At 42.1% G+C, this 18,543-nt stretch overlaps 1 long non-coding RNA gene across 1 annotated transcript; it reads right to left on the minus strand.

The window, feature by feature from the left end:
• Positions 1–7,375: 7,375 nt before the first annotated feature.
• LOC143477013 (uncharacterized) lies at positions 7,376–10,881 on the minus strand. The gene is made up of 2 exons (XR_013121443.1): positions 10,238–10,881; positions 7,376–9,239 (listed from the first exon to the last, which is right to left on the minus strand). It is a non-coding gene; the product is annotated as an uncharacterized LOC143477013 (long non-coding RNA).
• Positions 10,882–18,543: the final 7,662 nt, after the last annotated feature.

Genomic DNA, 18,543 nt, shown 5'->3' on the forward strand with positions numbered 1-18,543 from the left:
CATGCTGCGTTCAGCATCAGCACCCACATGCATTTAATATAGTGCACTATTGTAAAAGATGACAGGATTCTTGCCAATTACTCAATTGGTGCATTTTCTCTGACCAACAGCTACACTCTGCCAAGTCTCAACAGGTTTTGCTAAGGAGACTTGGGGAGGAATGTTAGTAAACTGAAAGCAACACACTTAGCACTTACAGTGTTGCACAGAAAAAGGAACTGAGGGTGTGAATTACAGCTCAGTTCTTGCAAAGTCAGAGTGTTTAACCACAATAGATGAGTGAATTCTTAGGGTGCCAGTACATGTCCACCAGTCACAGCCTTTCACGGTTGGGCTGTTTATCTTTTCATACATTTCATCAGGCCCATCACACGCTATGCCACTTACATGAAGGTCCTCTGTCTTCAAGCTTCCAGGTCAGGATCAGCCTGCAACGTCAGACACTGAGAGAGTTGAAGAGGACCTCCTGCTTCTCTTACCTGCTTCTTCCTGCCACATTCAACTGCCTTCCAATTTACACAAACCTACGTTTACCTTTCCTACATCTACACGCTTTTTGCCTTCTGTCAACTTCTCCCTTAATCTCCTTATCTGTTCCATGATCCTGATCCCTTAACTGGAAACCCACAGTCGGACACCCATTCATGAACTTGTTCTACTCTCTCTGGACCATAGTTTGTTATCATAAAATTAAGATTAGCTGGTGTCGTGTATTGCAATGATGTGTCCTTAGGTTTTCCCTTTTTCCCTTTTATTCCCATTTTACTATTATTACAGAGAGACATATTAATTTTAGTTCAGTCTAGGCCTGTGTGCGTTCTGCAATCACCTCGAATACCCTACGCTAGGCTCCTGCCTTCCCCATGTACCAGTACGATTTCTCCTAGTCTCTTTATTCCCTCTTTATGTGCTGGCAGCGTTCAGTCCAGCCTCAATGCAACTGAGTTTTTATAAAACTGGACTATCTTGTCCTAGTATTGGCGGCCCTATATATCTCTTTTTTGTTATTTTGTTCCTCTTTTATAATTTTTTTTCAATACTTCGGATGACTGCAGCACAACAGGCATCTAAAATTAATTTACACTTGCCTTACAAATTTGTGAAACCTCACAGGTGGAGAGTCAGATCTTCACTTAGTAGGTCCTTCATGGTCGGCACAATTGTGGAGATGTTCCATCACAACAACTTGGTTCTCTCTGTAAAAGTCACGGGCACTCAGATTGTCAGTGAAAGTAACACAAGCACACAGGTTGTCATGTCACCAAACACACTAGTTTATTTCACATATTATCTCTCAGTAAAATTGAGACATGGCATTTTCCATCACAACCTACACTTCAGTGTCACGTGTCACACGGCATCCACAGTAATCAAACATCTAGTTGAGTAGGATGAGGGTCACAGTGCATGCACACTGATACATAGAGCTACGGCTCTGAATTCTTTTGAACAGGAGAGGATTCTTTTAGTACCTGCAACATATCTGGTAATGCCTGGGCTGAGTATTGATTGTGTATAGGAGTGATAGCAGCTCTAACACACACACACACACACACACACACACACACACACACACACACACACACACACACACACACACACACACACACACACACATGCCCATGTCTCACCAAGTTCCTCACCGGTGCATAATTGTGGGTGAGGCGTGTTTTTATGTCTATGAGATGAGGCAAAGAGCAGAATCTTTTTTTGTTTTGAACATTTTCTCTACCCAAAATGCATAAAGTAGGCTAACAACATTATGCATAAGTTCTCTGATTCTGAGTGGAGTTCTTTCCCATGTGGGGGTCACTTCTTCATGTGAAACAGCGTTTGCAGTTTCACTCATCAGACCAGCTTTGTGGAACTTTGTTGCTTGGGACCACAATTATGCAAATGACACTGCCCACGACACTGCAAACGACACTGCCCACGACACTACAAACGACACTGCCCACGACACTGCAAACGACACTGCCCACGACACTGCAAACAACACTACATACGACACTGCCCACGACACTGCAAACAACACTACAAACGACACTGCCCACGACACTGCAAACAACACTGCCCACGACACTGCAAACGACACTGCCCACAACACTGCAAACGACACTGCCCACGATACTGCAAACAACACTGCCCACAACACTGCAAGCGACACTGCCCACGACACTGCCCACACCACTGCTCACAACACTGCCCACACTACTGGAACACTTTGCTCCTTTTCTTCCCTTACAAGGAAGAAATATTCATTTACCCCCATATATATGGGGTAAATATTCAATCCCAGACTGTGTTCCTGTGTCCTTTGGTTTGCCTTGGAGAGCCCGTTAGCCTCTCAGCAGACAGCAGTTAACAAGAAAATGATTTGGATGCCCATGATAATGAGAAGAGACCAAAAGTCTGTCTATATCTGACACTACAGCAGACAAATGCAGGGGTGATTCCTGCTAAGTATCACCCCAATGTACAATCCTATAGTTCACTGGTCCACTCTTATTACCAGAACTCTTAAGATTTGAAGAAAGTACTCTTCGAGAAACTGTAATTGTGCACTGTAGAGCCTGCTGGTGAGTTAGCTTAGCATCACCCTGTCACTGCAGGTACATGTGTACATTTGTGTGCTGATGGCTCCTTAATTCAGACTGATTGCTATCACTGTAAAAAATCTTTGTTTGCTTATGTTCTGTGAATATAAAAATTTATGTGGGCAAAGCATGAAACATAAAAATTGTTACTCCAAAAACAAAAAACGAGTTGTGCCATCAGCTGCTGCATTTTTACCATTCAACTTAATATTTTGTGTTCAGTGAATGAGCATTATGGTTCTCAGTCAACATGTCAAGTCCAAAGTAAAAAACTGTGTTGGGCGAGCAATAGTGGTAGTGGTGAAACTAATGCGCATGCTCGAGAGAAGATTTTCTTGGCGCCTTCTGCACCAAAACTAAAATGAAGACCCAGCGTTTCACCATTTATCTAGAGGACTTCAAACGTTCACTGAGTGAAGTTAATGTGGATCTTTACTAAGCTAACACAACTAACTTGGTGGTGTTTGTTGAGTTTGAATTTTGAACTAGGTCGTATTTCAACATATTTTCCAAACGTATAGTTATCAAAACTAGAGCTAAGCCAACAAGTTGTTTTTCAGTGTTTTAACTTTGCTATGAGTTTAGTAATGTTAGTGTTAATACTGTTGTGGTTGGCAAGGACAAGCTACCGATTAACGGTTATTAATAAATTAGCATTGAGCTAACGTTTGTGTCATGGCTCATTCTTGTCCTCCTGACTCGACGACGTTTCAATTTTTATTACATTTATAAAGCAGCTCTCATATACCTGTTTGGTAATATTTTATGTTTACTTTTTGACATGCAAATAAAATGCACAATTACTTAATTATATTCTGTATATTTTGAACTTACTTCATAAAGCATAAAATGTATAGTTCAGACAACTTGGATACTAATGAATAATTACCTGAACTAAACAATTGTAGCTGGAACAACATAAAACATTTTGTTGGACTCACTAGGTGTATTTGGTTAATATATAACATTTTGTTGGCTCAACTTATTTTCTTTAATTAGACTGAATTCTGTAGTTGTCAGCAGAACTTAAAATTTGCAATTTGCAGAGCTTAAATTAGACCAACTAAAAAAATTAGGTGCAACGGGTCACTAAGATTTTTTTAGTTGGTGAGACTTGAAATTTTTTACAGTGTAAGACATAAGTCATGGAGTTAGAGTTTTTCAAGAATCCTACACATATGATGATTAATAATCGCAAACCTTCAACAAATGTGTTTGACAAGTTTTGTAACGATTTGTAAACAATTTTGAAGAAATACAGTAAAATACTGGACAAGCAGTTCAATTTTTGACATAAATTGTAATTGCAAATTAATTCAACTCTCAGAACTGAATCACATAGCATCCATTGTTTAATTAGACTGTGCATGAAATTATATTAATATGAGTTTTAGATGTATTTGAATCACACTTTATACTGCATACTTTATGAGAACCTCAGTCTATGAAAGTGTTTCAAATTAGGAGATTATCAGGAGATGGTTAATGACTTAACAATGTTGGTGATATAAGGCAAAGTAGCACTGGTTGATAGGTAGATATAGTTACCATGGAGATAATTATTACTGTGTTTTTTTTTTCATTTTTATTTACCTATTGAGTCCAGAGTGCATTATTACAATACCAATATTGTTTTATAAGCATTTGTAATTGTACAGCTGATAGGATTCCTTCAAAGGCAGTATATAATCCTAAAAATGACTAATAATCCACCTTTACAACAGCAGTTTATTAATAATGTTCCTTGTTCCTACAAGAGCAGTTTTGTAATAATGCAGCTGTTCATACACAACAGCAAAGTGCTTCAAAGAATCATATGAAGCCATGTTTATGTCCAGAAGTGAGAACATGTTGGCCAAATGTTTGGTGTACTGCCAAGGCTGGTGTTTGTAGATCATTTGTTGCCATATAGCCAAGAAAAGTTACAATAATGGGGTCCAAGAACCACTGCACATGTGTAGGACTTGATGTGCTGCCATTGTTATTAAAGTACAGCACACTTCATTCTTCATGCGAAGCAGCTTCCTGGGGTTTAGGTGATAGTATAAAAGCTCAGATCTGTTCCATGTTGTTGCATTTACATTTACATTTATGGCATTTAGCAGACGCTCTTATCCAGAGCGACTTACAAAAGTGCTATGTAGTTGCTTGGAATCTCCAAGGTAGAATAGATAGTCCTGAACACAAGGTACTCTAAGCTGGAAAAACCACTAGATGAAAGTCAAATGATACCTAACAATTATACCTGAATATACACATCACCTGAGGAAAGACAGTAAACAATTCCTATAACCCAATTATGCACAATACCTGAGAAAAAGACAGTAAGCAATACCTGTAACAAACACCTGAGGAAAGAGACGATAAAGCACAATAGACAAAGCATAATTATGCAAAGTGCACTTGAAAGAGGTGGGTCTTCAGTCGGCGTCTGAAGACAGCAAGTGACTCCAATGTTCCGACACACAAGGGAAGTTGCATAGAGAATACCTGCAGATCAGCTCTAGACATAGTAGCTCCACTCAAATATAAAAAGACTAGATCTAAAAAACTCGCTCCGTGGTACACTGACCAAACTAGAAACTTAAAACAAATAGCACGTAAATTAGAGCGTAAATGGCGATCTACTAAGTTGGACGTATTCTACTGTGCCTGGAAGGATAGCATCATTGACTACAAACGGGCACTCGCTAAAGCACGCTCAGCATACCTAGCCTCACTGATAGAGAAAAATAAAAACAATCCTAGATTTCTTTTTAATACTATTTCCAAACTTACAAAAAATCAAGCAGGCGCAGAACCTCAGATTCCAGTAAACCTCACTAGTAATGTATTTATAGATTTTTTTGATAATAAAATAGAGAATATTAGACAAAATATAAAACCTTTTATCAGCAATACAACTGGTATGTCATCTGGTTTGGTTGACATCGATTTAAATTGCATACTGGGAGAAAAACTTGATGCTTTTCATCCACTCCCACAATCAGAATTAGAGAAAATAATTTCTTCCTTAAATTGTGCTACCTGCACACTAGACTCGGTTCCATCAAAGTTATTAAAAGAGGTATTACCAGCGGTAACTGAACCTCTTCTAACTATAGTTAACTCATCCATTACAATAGGTCACATGCCCAAATCATGTAAATTAGCAGTTATTAAACCTCTGATTACTGTACTATCTAATTATAGACCCATTTCAAACACATCATTTATATCTAAGATCATAGAAAAAGCTGTTGCCCAGCAATTATGCCTATATCTGCATAGGCATCACATATTTGAAAAGTTCCAATCTGGTTTTAGGCCCCATCACAGTACTGAAACAGCATTAGTTAAAGTAACAAATGACCTCCTCCTTGCTTCAGATCAAGGTTATGTATCGCTGTTAGTGCTTCTTGATCTTAGTGCAGCTTTCGACACAATTGATCATAGGATCTTGCTAGAAAGGTTAGAACGCTGGGTTGGAGTCTCTGGCACAGCCCTTTCTTGGTTTCATTCTTACTTAACAAATCGCTATCAGTTTGTAGAGCTCAATAATATTCCATCCAAACGTACAAAAGTTAAATATGGGGTCCCGCAAGGCTCCATTCTAGGACCACTATTATTTACATTATATATGCTACCACTGGGCACAGTTATAAACAAACATGGTGTCAATTTTCACTGCTATGCAGATGACACTCAACTTTACATATCAGCCAAACCTGATGACAAACTCAGTTTAAGAAAAATTGAGGCCTGTGTAAGAGATATTAAATGCTGGATGTCTCTAAACTTCCTCCAACTTAATGAGGACAAAACAGAAGTTCTTCTTCTGGGCCCTAAGGCCTCAAAACAGAAAATTCCAGATCTAATGCTTAATCTCGCAGGCTACCCCATTACACCTGGCACAGTAGCCAAAAACCTAGGCGTCATACTCGACTCTGACCTATCATTTGATAAATACATAGATAATACTACTAGGATAGCTTTTCTACATCTCCGTAACATTGCTAAATTAAGAAATGCATTATCACAGGATGATGCGGAAAAATTGGTGCACGCCTTTGTTAGCTCTAGATTAGACTACTGCAATGCACTACTGTCAGGATGTTCAAATAGGAATCTAAATAAACTTCAAATAGTTCAAAATGCCGCAGCCAGGGTTCTGACCAGAACTAGAAAATTTCAGCATATCAGTCCAGTCCTATCAGCCCTGCATTGGCTCCCAGTTAAATTCCGTATTGACTTTAAAATTCTTTTATTAACTTATAAAGCACTGCACGGGCTTGCTCCTGAGTACCTTCAGGAACTTATTTCCTATTACGAACCCCCACGCCCACTAAGATCACAGGGTGCTGGTCTTTTATTAGTTCCAAAAATTAATAAGGTAACAGCAGGGGGAAGAGCCTTTTCTTGTAAGGCCCCCCAGCTTTGGAATAATCTTCCTAAATGCGTCCGGGACTCCGACACAGTCACAATCTTTAAGTCTAGGTTGAAAACCCACTTATTTAGTTTAGTGTTTGATAATTAATATCCCCCCTTAGATAAAAGTACAGATCCAGGGGTTCATAGACGAAGGGTTTTATGGTAGACTGGGGCGCTGGTGCTGTCGTCCTGTCACTGCTTGTGGTCACTCAAGTTTGTTGACAGTGCAGTGGACGGATGCCATTGTCTCAGAATGCCCCCAAGCCTATGTTACCTTCTGGTTCTGCCTTTTTTGCTAGGCTGTAATAATTTAACTAAATGCCGGAGTTGCTGCCACACTCCGGAAATGTTTATAATTTTACCTGTCCTTTATATGTCCTCATACAGAGCTAATTTTCCCTGTTTCATTTCTCCACATGGCTGCCCGCCTGCTTGAGGATTAATGAGATGAGGAGACCAGCGATCCATCCTGAGCCAGCCACCTCCTGCCTAACCGGATGCATACATCATGATGGACATTATTACATATTTTTCCTTTTCTTTCTCTTCTTTCTGTCTAAATTGTTGTTGTTGTCATGGTGACCGGTGTCGGCCAGAGGAGGATGGGTTCCCCCCCTGAGTCTTGGTTCCTCTCAAGGTTTCTTCCTCATGCAAAAAAACTAGGGAGTTTTTCCTTGCCACTGTCGCCTTTGGCTTGCTCACTGGGGGCTAGGACTCGGCACTTGTAAAGCTGCTTTGTGACAACAACTGTTGTAAAAAGCGCTATATAAATAAAATTTGATTGATTGATTGATTGATTGAAGTTCATTCCACCACCTTGGAGCCAGGACAGAGAAAAGTCTGGATGCTTGTCTCCCGTGTGTCCTGGATGATGGAGGGTCAAGACGAGACATACTTGAGGCGCGGAGGGCTCTAGGTATGCATCTGGGTTTTACCATGGCCATTAAGTAAGGAGGAGCTGGACCATTCTTTGCTTTGTAGGCCAGCACCAGGGTTTTATATTTGATGCGGGCAGCCACCGGAAGCCAGTGGAGCGAGCACAGCAAGAGAGTGAAATGGCTGAACTTGGGAAGGTTGAAGACCAGCCGAGCTGCAGCATTCTGGATCAGTTGCAGGGGTTTGATGGCATGCATAGGAAGACCAGCGAGGAGGGAGTTGCAGTAGTCCAGTCTTGAGATGACAAGGCACTGGACAAGGACCTGAGTGGCCTCCCTAGAGAGAAATGGCCGAATCCTCCGAATGTTGTGAAGGGTGAATCTGCATGATCGTGTTGTGTTAGCAACGTGGGCCGTGAAGGAGAGTTGATTGTCAACAACTACACCAAGGCTACGCACTTCCATGGATGGAGTGATCACAGTGTTCTCGAATGAGATAGAAAGATCGTGATGAGGACTGGCTCTTGCAGGGATGTACAGCATCTCTGTCTTGCTTGGATTAAGCTTTAGGTGGTGAGCTGCCATCCAAGAGGCAATGTCTTTTAGACATGCAGAGATTCGAGCTGAAACCTGTGTGTCAGAAGGTGGGAAGGAAAAGAAGAGCTGGGTGTCATCTGCATAACAGTGATAAGAGAAGCCATGTGCAGTGATTGACTCACCCAGTGAGCGGGTATAAAGGGAAAAAAGAAGTGGACCCAGCACTGAGCCTCGTGGAACACCGGTGGAGAGTTTGCATGGCGTGGATGTTGATCCTCCCCATGTTACTTGGTAGGAACGACCCTCCAGGTAGGATGCAAACTCTGTATTTGTATTTGCATAGGATGCAAATACAAATTTGGTAGGATGCAAATACACGTCCATGCATTGCCAATGATACCAAGGCCTGAGAGGATGGACAGGAGGATCTTGTGATTGACTGTGTCAAAGGCCGCCGAAAGATCAAGCAGAATCAGAACTGATGATAGTCCAGTTGCTCTAGCCGCATGGAGTTTCTCAGTTACTGCAATGAGTGCAGTTTCCGTAGAATGTGCTGGCTTGAAGCCAGATTGGTTGGGGTCCTGAAGCTGGTTCTGTGAGAGAAAAGAGGATAGCTGGTTGTGTACAGCCCGTTCAAGGATCTTAGAAAGCAATGAGAGGAGAGATACCGGTCTGTAGTTGCTGATGTTGGTGGCATCAAGGTTGGGTTTTTTAGGATTGGCACCACCCTAGCCGCCTTGAATGATGATGGCACAATTCCTGAAGATAAGGAGTTGTTGATGATGGTCGAGATGAAAGGGAGGAGTTCGTGGGAGATTGTCTGGAGGAGTGTGGATGGGATGGAGGGGGGAGGGTTTGAGGAGAGAAGAGAAGATTTTGAACATCTTGAACATTGTTGAATGTTGCTTTTGTCACAGGCAGCATCAGCCTTGCCATTAGTAATAATGTATAGAATTGCATTTCAGTAACTGTTACCTTGAATCAGATTAACTTATATAAACCAGACTTGGTGGGCATTAGCAAGTTTTTGTGAATACATATTTTAAATCTGGTGTAGGTTGAGCTGTGTGGTTTTGGCAAAAATATCTAATTTGATTTGTGTATAGTTTGTCTTATAATTTTTTCAGTACTGAGTTAACCAGTGAGACATAAATGAGAGAGAGCTATCATATGGAGTGGTCACCCTGGTCAGTTGGCTGGGTGCTTAAAAATGAGTCAGCCTGTCACAAAACAGCTTCTGTTGCTGGTGTGCCACTGTATTCACCAGCAGTAGTATCGAGAGGGAAGCGTTCTGACAATCTAACAGTCTACACTGATTATGTGACCATTTGACTGCACATCTGTGTAATAAGGTCATATTCTTATTCAGGTGACACATCAATCAATCAATCAATCAAATTTTATTTATATAGCGCTTTTTACAACAGTTGTTGTCACAAAGCAGCTTTACAATGCCCCACTAAACCTTCCAGTTACTGGTAAGGTATTGCATCCCAGTAACCATTACTTTGAATAACATTGACACATGTCAAGCACACTTGGTAGAGGGTTTCAAATTAAAGTTGTAAGTGTAAGTAAGTTGTGAAGTGTAAGTTTATGTTGTCAGGGTGTAGACTAATCATGCCACTGTATATTTTTCTGGAGTTGACGAAAGGTCATTTTGTAACATTTTTAAAAGTCAAAGGTGATTAAAGGTGTTTAAAATGTCAAAACTGACAGGATGCATTTCATTTGATGTGCTATTGAATGTATTTGGTGTATTTGGTGATGGTGTAAAAATGTCAAAACATCACCATGTTTGCATCTAACCTCAGGTACCTGTCCCTGGGACCTCCTGCCCTGAGCCTTGTGAAAGAGCAGGTGCTGAACTTTGGCATTCGGTGATCTTAGGTTTGTGTGCCACTGCTCAGCCATGGAAACCCATTCTGTGAAGCTCCTGACACCCCGTTCTCATGCTGCTGCTGTTCCAGTCGTAACTCTGTAGTGAGCGACGTGAAGAGGACTGGTGCTTCAACCTTCTCCAGCCCCACACAATGTGCTGGCATGATCTACAGCTTCGTGGATTAGTTAGTGTTGCTTCTAGACACTACCATGATACAATAATAGAACATTTGTTTACCAGATTGTGATCCAGCAGGGCAGAACATTCAGGAACTGTATCTGTAGCTATGTTATTATAAGACTTTCCAAACTGTAAGCTCCCTTATCCTGAAAGATTTTGAGCTTGTGGGGATCCTGAATTGAATAATAAAGTCCGAGCTGGTATAATAGCTCAGCTTTCAGGAGGTGAATCAGATTTAACAGATTCTCCATTGCTCCAAAGGTCAGGGTAGGATGGAGTGTCTAGATCCATTTCTAGATCCATCTCCAGATCTCTAGATTTCCTTCAAAGACTATAAGAAGGTGTTCGAGTAGGATCTATGCATCCCCATACTATCAAAACTCCTTCATCGCAGTCAGCAGAGGAATTTACAACATGCTCATGCTGTCTGTGTCCAGAGTGGTGTCTGGTGCGATGTGAAGAGACCAAATAAAGTAGGAGCTCTTCACAGATGCAACTGACACGTGTTTTGCCTGTTTTATAGTGTAGAATAAAAGTTCAGTCACCTCCTATTGGCCAGACATCCAGCAACATGTGTTGACCTCATAAATCATCAACGAGACTGAGCATTCAAAAAGAGTCCCCAGAGTGTGGTCACATGTTTGCAACAACAAAACAAACTTCCTCTGTAAAACCTGAAAACATAGAAAATTGTAGCTTTAGTTATCATGGACCAGGTATTATCAAAGGTCAGGTGGTCACACAAGACCCAAGTGCCTGTATTCAGGTGTGAGTATGCCCAGTTTCAGGATCCACTGCACTGCAATCACTAGTCACACTGGGGAAATAAACTAGCAAGACAATTTTGCATAACTCTCCAAGCCAGAGAGACAAAAATAATTTTGATACCCTTCACCCTGATACACCGCAACTGTCAGTTATCTACTGCTCTTTAAAGTTGAATGTCTGTTTGCACAGTTTTAATTTTTAGTGTCACAGTATGGCACCCACTATGTGCAGTATGTTTAATGATTGTCCCACTTCCTCCCTCTGTATTGTCAGTTTAGGGTCGGCCTCCGTATGGACTTCATTATGTTGCTTGTCGATCTTCTTTATAGTCGATCTGTTTAATTACTGCACACTGCCTGTAGCAATGAAACCCAGCGAAGCTCTAGCTCACTGCCGGCTCTGCAGTTCTAATAGCTTATGCAATTCTTAAGTATGCTTTACTCGAACAGTAATCTGACACACACAGCCCAGTTCACACAAGTTATTCAGTAGCTCCTGATTTTTAAGACCAGGTGTGTCAGGGCTGAACCACATCAGGACCACAGACTCCAGGATGGGAGTTTATCACCCTGTGTACTGGTTCACTACTGCTATTTTCAGAAGTGCAACAGATAAAGCAATAAAATGAACAAAATCTTTAGATCTTTGGTAATGATTAATGGTTTATAATGACTCCTCTGTCATCCTACTGCACATGTGCACTGAGAGCACTAGAGTCCGTTTGAGTTTATTAGCATCTCGACAGGCCAAGAATAAACTCCTGTGATGATCTTATGCAGCTAGAGCCTTCACCGTCCGTGAGCAAAGACACGCCAAGGAAAACACAGGGACACCAAGGTGCTGATTTCACCCTGTCTAAACATCAACTTCAGTGGCCAAAGCATTTGCATTGATCAAAATGGTTAAAAACTGTGTCTTATAAAACACATCCATTTGAGAATTATTCCACAATGGAAATGTTGGACTTAGAAGTGCCCATAAAACTGTATATATAGAAATAGATAGTTTACATAGTTGTGCAAATCTGCTGGACAGCTGCTTTTAAGACACAGTTATTGAGTTTTATAAGCAAGGACATCAAAACAGTGCGATAAGGCCAGAATCATACAGTATTTGGTGTTTCACAATCCTAGGCCAAAGTTGAGGAACACCAGTTAAACTGGGTTGGTGAGAAATGTCCAGTTTTAGTCACGATGAGCCATAGTAGTTGTGTACAATTGTTTAGTTGTATGAATGCTTGAGCTTGTCCTGAGAACATGGCTTGTCATGCATTTGTTATATTATACATGTGCTGTTTGTACTTTGGTCATTTGCCTTGAGTCAGATAGTCCATTAGCAGAGTAACTCCTCCTATGTTGACAGGTTAGGCCATCTGTCTGTCAGTGGCTGCTGTGTGAATGATGCCTTATAGAAACAAAATTTTTGCTCAGTCTCTTCAGGGAGAAACATGTTTTCCAAAGAATAAACAAATAATTTATTTACCATATTTTATTATTTATAGTGGTGTCAATTCCAGGTTCAGAAAGTAAAAGTCCTCACCAGGATTTTGCTCAGGCTTCCTGGATTGTGTTGATTCCACTAATTTTACCTGGATTGCTAATTAGAAAATCTAGCAAGCTTGAGCAAAATCCTGGTGAGGACTTTTAATCTCTGAACCTGGAATTGACAGGTTGGTTGGTAGATTGATTGGTTTGTAGGTTAGGTATGTAGGATGGGTGGGTTGGTTGATGGGTTGGTTGGTTGGTTGGTTGGTTGGTAGATTGATTGGTATGTAGGTATGTGTGTAGGATGGGTGGGTTGGTTGGTTGGCTTGGTGATTGGTTGAGCACTTGGTTGAGCACTACACCCCATTGGCTAGTTTGGATTAGAGGTGTGCCCTTCCCCCTGTGCCCACCCTCCTGTAGAGACAGAGCAGTGCTACAAAAGACTTCTAACTCCAATATTTCTGTTTATTCTTTATGATACTACATCCACACTCCTGGAGTTTAGTCTTCTCTGATTGAAATGCTGGATTATGGCATCTTGAAAGGGGCATCAAACCCAGCCTGCTGTTGCAATCCTGCCGTCAGAGAAGAAGACGAAGAGCTGATTAGTGAGGGAGTCAGAGCTAGTGCAGGCCGCTGGCCAGAGAGCATCCGCAGTGTGGGTGCACAGAAAGAGCAGAAGGGATCAGCACTCTGATCCCCCACAGAGGAATAAAAGGAATGTCATTTAATTTTGCATGGGGTGTTGATTTTAATATGGCTACTGGAGTATGTGGTGGGGAGGACCTGCTTGCTGTGGATTTTCACTGATCTGACCCCATGGCAGATACCAGGTTCCTGTGGGCACTGTCACAGCTGAAGTGTGTCGAGCCTGCTCTCCACTACACCACTGGACACATGGCATGGGACGCATCTTCTGGAAACATAGCAGAGGACACATTTTCTGCAGAAAATTAGAACACTTGTCCGGCGTGCAGCACCACAGAGACCTGATGTAACAGTGGACACAAACCAAAGAGAACATCAGAGAACTTGTCAGATCTATCTGCCGAGGTTGCTCTGGGGGACTGGCACAGAGTTGGGAAAATAGCTTTTCTGGATTGTTGTCTAAAGTTTGTGAGGCCACAGCTCAGTTGAGGTGTTTTCAGTCTCAGCACTGTAGCAGATTTTAATAACTTTTTATTCAGTCTTTATTCCCTTGTTCTTATTCAACACATTCCTTGGAAATGTGTTTCCCTTGTGAGCTTGACAGGTAAAACATTTGTAACTTGCGAGATATGATTTGCGAGAGAGAGAGAGAGAGAGAGAGAGAGAGAGAGAGAGAGAAAGTTGTAACAAAGTACACAAAGCTTGCAGAGAAACAGGACGTTTTAGACAGAGGTCCTTCATCAGCAGTGCAAGAAAGAGTTTCTGAATTAATAGGAGGAGAACCCAGTTTGTATATGAAACAGTAGATGTTTAAATCATCACATTCATTTCATGAGGTTCTAAAGTTCCAAGAGTGTAGATCAGTTCTTTGAATTTCCTATTTTCATTACTGCCATAGCAACAACTGGCAATGCAAACAGATACAGTATGTCATTAATACAATGTCCAATAGTATTAAAGTTATTTTCCACTGGAAATGACATATTCTTAATCCCTCTTGTAAAGGTAACTCATACCATGACATAATAAAAAGCTACTAAACAGTGTATTGATTAAGGAGGAACATTTTGGAGCAACACACTGGACTTGAACCCTTAGCATTTCTGAGATATGTTGATCACGTTATTGGTATTGCTACATGCACATTACAGGACACCCTGGAATACAGGACATACTAGCATGAGGATAACCTTTTTGAATGCTTTACAAATTCTTGTTTAAATTCCACCATCCAGTATAAGCCTACAGACTCCCAGTCCTGTCTACAACACAATTCTTCCCATTTCACACTTCCCATAGCCTCACATCTAGTCACCATTTAAAGTTCACTAGCGTGCACATAACAGTGCAGTGTGTCTGTGTGTGTGTCTGTGTGGGTGTGTGGGTGTGTGTGTGTGTGTGTCTGTGTGTGTGTGTGCGTCTGTGCGTGTGTGTCTGTGTGTGTGTGTGTGTGTGTGTGTGGGTGTGTGTGTGAGCGTCTGTGTGTGGGTGTGGGTGTGTGTGTGTGTGTGTGTGTGGGTGTGTGTGTGTGTGTCTGTGTGTGTGTGCGTGTGTGTGTGTGTGTGTGTGTGTGTGTGTGTGTGTGGGTGTGTGGGTGTGTGTGTGTGCGTCTGTGCGTGTGTGTGTGTGTATCTTATGCATGCAGTGTTCTGGGTGAGATTATTTTAAGATCCAGCGCATTAGACGTGCCACATAGACCACATGCGACATATTGTGCAGAAACTCGTTTTGCTCTTCCTGGAAGTGACTTTTTAAAATTCTTCTTCACGCTAACAGTGCATACACGTTGTGTCTTTCCTTGGGCTCAGTCGTCATTTGCATAGTGTCATGGAAGAGTGGTTTATCTGTACAAACAACACTGACTGCATCCACTGCACATGCAGTTCAGCAGGTCTCCACCACTGGAGGCGACTCCAGGTTCAAGGTTCAGGTCTCAGACCTGTAGAACAGGGCAGGATTGTATATTCCTGGCCAAGCAGAACTTTTATTATAATACCATAAATATGATCAAATAAAAGTCATGTGGTTTGAGACATCACCTGATGTGACATTACCTGATGTGACATTACAATTCAGATGCATGTGATTGTGGGTGTGACAAAAGCATAATATAATTTATGATTCACTCTTTCTTACACACAGCAAGAGAAAGAAGGAAGATCGGACAGCAGATTTCTGACACATCTGATTCTCTGAAACATGCTGGCCATTTATCCTGTTTGAAACTCTCTTACCCATAAAAAGTAAATGTCCCTGCCTGGCTTGCTGTGTTGTGGAGCCACCCCTCCAGGGCTGGAGCGTTATAGAGCCGCCCCTCCTCAGGGCTGGAGTGTGCCTACGCAGGGACTTCACTGTGCAGGCGGTGGCCGGTGATGGTGGCCTCCATGATTGCTGTATTCATTTTGGCAGTGTTGTAGGAACTCGAGTCCTCCGGCTGATCTGGCCCTGAATGAAGTGGAGTAGTGACACTGTCTGATGAGGATGGCCTTCTGTCTGTCTGTCTGTCTGTCTGTCTGTCTGTCTGTCTCTCTCTCTCTGCTAATTCTATTATTTCCGACCTCCTCTGTGTCTCTGACAGGCAGACGGCGAGAGTGCTAAGATGGGCTGCTTTATGAGATTAGAGAGGCCGCCAGCTCGGTGGAGGGAGGAAGATGGATAGAGAAAGATGAATAGAGAAAGATGGATAGAGAAAGATGGATAGAGAGGGGTGCATAAAGGCCCAGAGAGAAGGAATGAAAGATGGCAAACGGTGAGAAAGTGGCTAGAGAGGAAAGAGAAAGAACATGAACCTGAGACAAAGACAGAAAAGGAGAAAGGCGAGGTGTACTCAGGGAGAGAGAGAGAGAGAGAGAGAGAGAGAGAGAGAGAGAGAGAGAGAGAGAGGCAGAACCATTACTCACTTGGAACTAGACTGTGACTGACAGGTAGTTCTAAGCTGGCCACGGCAGCCTTGACTCTGATTGGCTCTTGCTGTTTGGGAGCCCTGTTTTTGATTGGTGCCATTTAGGGGGAAGCATATTTTTGTCAACTGTCGAAGTTCAACACTGCCCCCTGTTGTCCAGCGTGCAGAGTGCAGAGGTGTCTGCTTGAAGTGAAGCTTCTCAGAATCTTCAAATGCATATTTGTAAACATAAATGTTGAAAAACATGTGAGGATGCTAAAAAACAGAATGAAAGTAAAATGACGGAAAGAGTGAGGGTTTTATGTTTGTGCTCCTAAAGGTCAGATCAACGATGGATAAATGAGGACAGACTGAAACCATTAAGCCTGTCACATCTTTGAACATTGCCAGCGCGGGAGTGTAACATTAATCAGCAGCAGCATGCACACGCTTCAGCACCTGCTTAACACGTCTGTGGATATGTGAGTGAGTACAACATCTCCATAACCTGATATCCAAAAGGCATAAAGTTAAAGAGGACATTTCTTTATTTTAAGCAGTCTCAAAATGACAAAAGAGTAACTAAACTAAATTAATAATAATAAATAACTAAAGCTAACATTTCGGCACCCTGCGGGGTCAGTGTTTAGCAACAGCCCCAAGAATCACAGCTTGTCACACTTTATGGATCCAGCGTGGGACCACAGTCCTAGTTTGGGGGCTTCACATCTGTTTGGAAACGGCCTCCTAGCTTGAGGGGTTCTTGGCGTACTGCCTACACTCCTCCTTTGAGTTCTATCAACAGACTTTTGATTATGTTAATGTTGGAGCACTGTGGTACCTTTCATGGTCCATTATAGATTTTGAGATTTTAGATGCTGCATCTTCAGGTTTTTTATAGACGGTGTGATGTTTGCATCCAGAAATTGTTGGAATTAGGAATTTCCTTCTAGCAGCAAAATGTTGTCATTTTCATAGTTAATGTGTGGTGAGGGGTTCTTCTAACCTAGCCTAAATCAGTCCACCGTCGTGGTTAACAGCTGGACTTTTTCATCCATTGGTAGGACTGTCTCATAACGGCCGTTTCTGCTATCTGTTGGAGGAACATTCATAGAGGGATGAATCCTGCTATCCTCCTCTGCTTCCATGGTGACCATGAGGCCCATATGTCTGAGACAATCTCTCAGCAGCTTGGGAGTCATTGCTTGTCTCATATATGATATCAGATCATTTAAACACACACACACACACACACACACACACTTCTATAATTTATCATGTCTTAGTACAGCTTAGAAAAAAAAGTCTAGGGATTCAGTGTACTGGAAAATTTTGAACATACGGTAAAAACGTCATGTTCCTCGACATTGTGCTGTTTGGACGCTGCTGAAATCTGTGTATATAAACCTATAACAAGTTCCTAATACCTCCAGTCACTGGGTACAAAAATCAGAAAGAGTCAAGAAATGTAAACAAGTTTCAAAGTGCAAGGATGTGAAATGTAGTGAGTCTGACAGCTATACGTACAGATGCTTCTGTTTACTTTACCACACACGCCCCACACACACACACACACACACATGACCATCTAGAATGTGTAAGTCACATTCTGTGTTACAGGATGCATGGGCAAGCTTTGTGGAGGCAGGAGAGAGCTCACAGTTCTCCTGTGTTCTGCTGTGTTATGCTGTGTTCTCCTGTGTTCTACTGTGTTCTGCTGTGTTCTCCTGTGTTCTGCTGTGTTCTCCTGTTCTCCTGTGTTCTGCAGTGTTGTGCTGTGTTCTTCTGTTCGCATGTGTTCTCCTGTGTTCTGCTGTGTTCTCCTGTGTTCTGCTGGGCTCTCCTGTGTTCTTCTGTGTTGTACTGTGTTCTGCTGTTCTCCTGTGTTCTCCTGTTCGCATGTGTTCTCCTGTGTTCTGCTGTGTTCTCCTGTGTTCTGCTGGGTTCTCCTGTGTTCTTCTGTGTTCTCCTGGCGGGCGCTGAGGGTCTGCGTGGAGAACAGAGCCGTCAGCATGGAAGCAGAAACCCAGAGGAGCCTGTGTGTTCAGCACTTTCTTTTTATCGCCCGGTTTTATGTTCTTTTATGATCTATTTATCAACATCGAATTTTGTCCAAGTCTTTTCATCATTCATGACAGCCGCCTTAAAGGGATTCAGGGTGAGAGACATTAATGTCCCCGAGTGTGAAGATTTCAGGGGAGCTGCAGTAATGTGTGGCTGTTAGCATGGAGGACTCCGAGTGTGCACTGCTCACTGGGGTTGTACTGCCACCAGAGGAAGT

This window comes from Brachyhypopomus gauderio, chromosome 15 (genome assembly GCF_052324685.1).
Source record: "Brachyhypopomus gauderio isolate BG-103 chromosome 15, BGAUD_0.2, whole genome shotgun sequence".
NCBI lineage: Eukaryota > Metazoa > Chordata > Actinopteri > Gymnotiformes > Hypopomidae > Brachyhypopomus > Brachyhypopomus gauderio.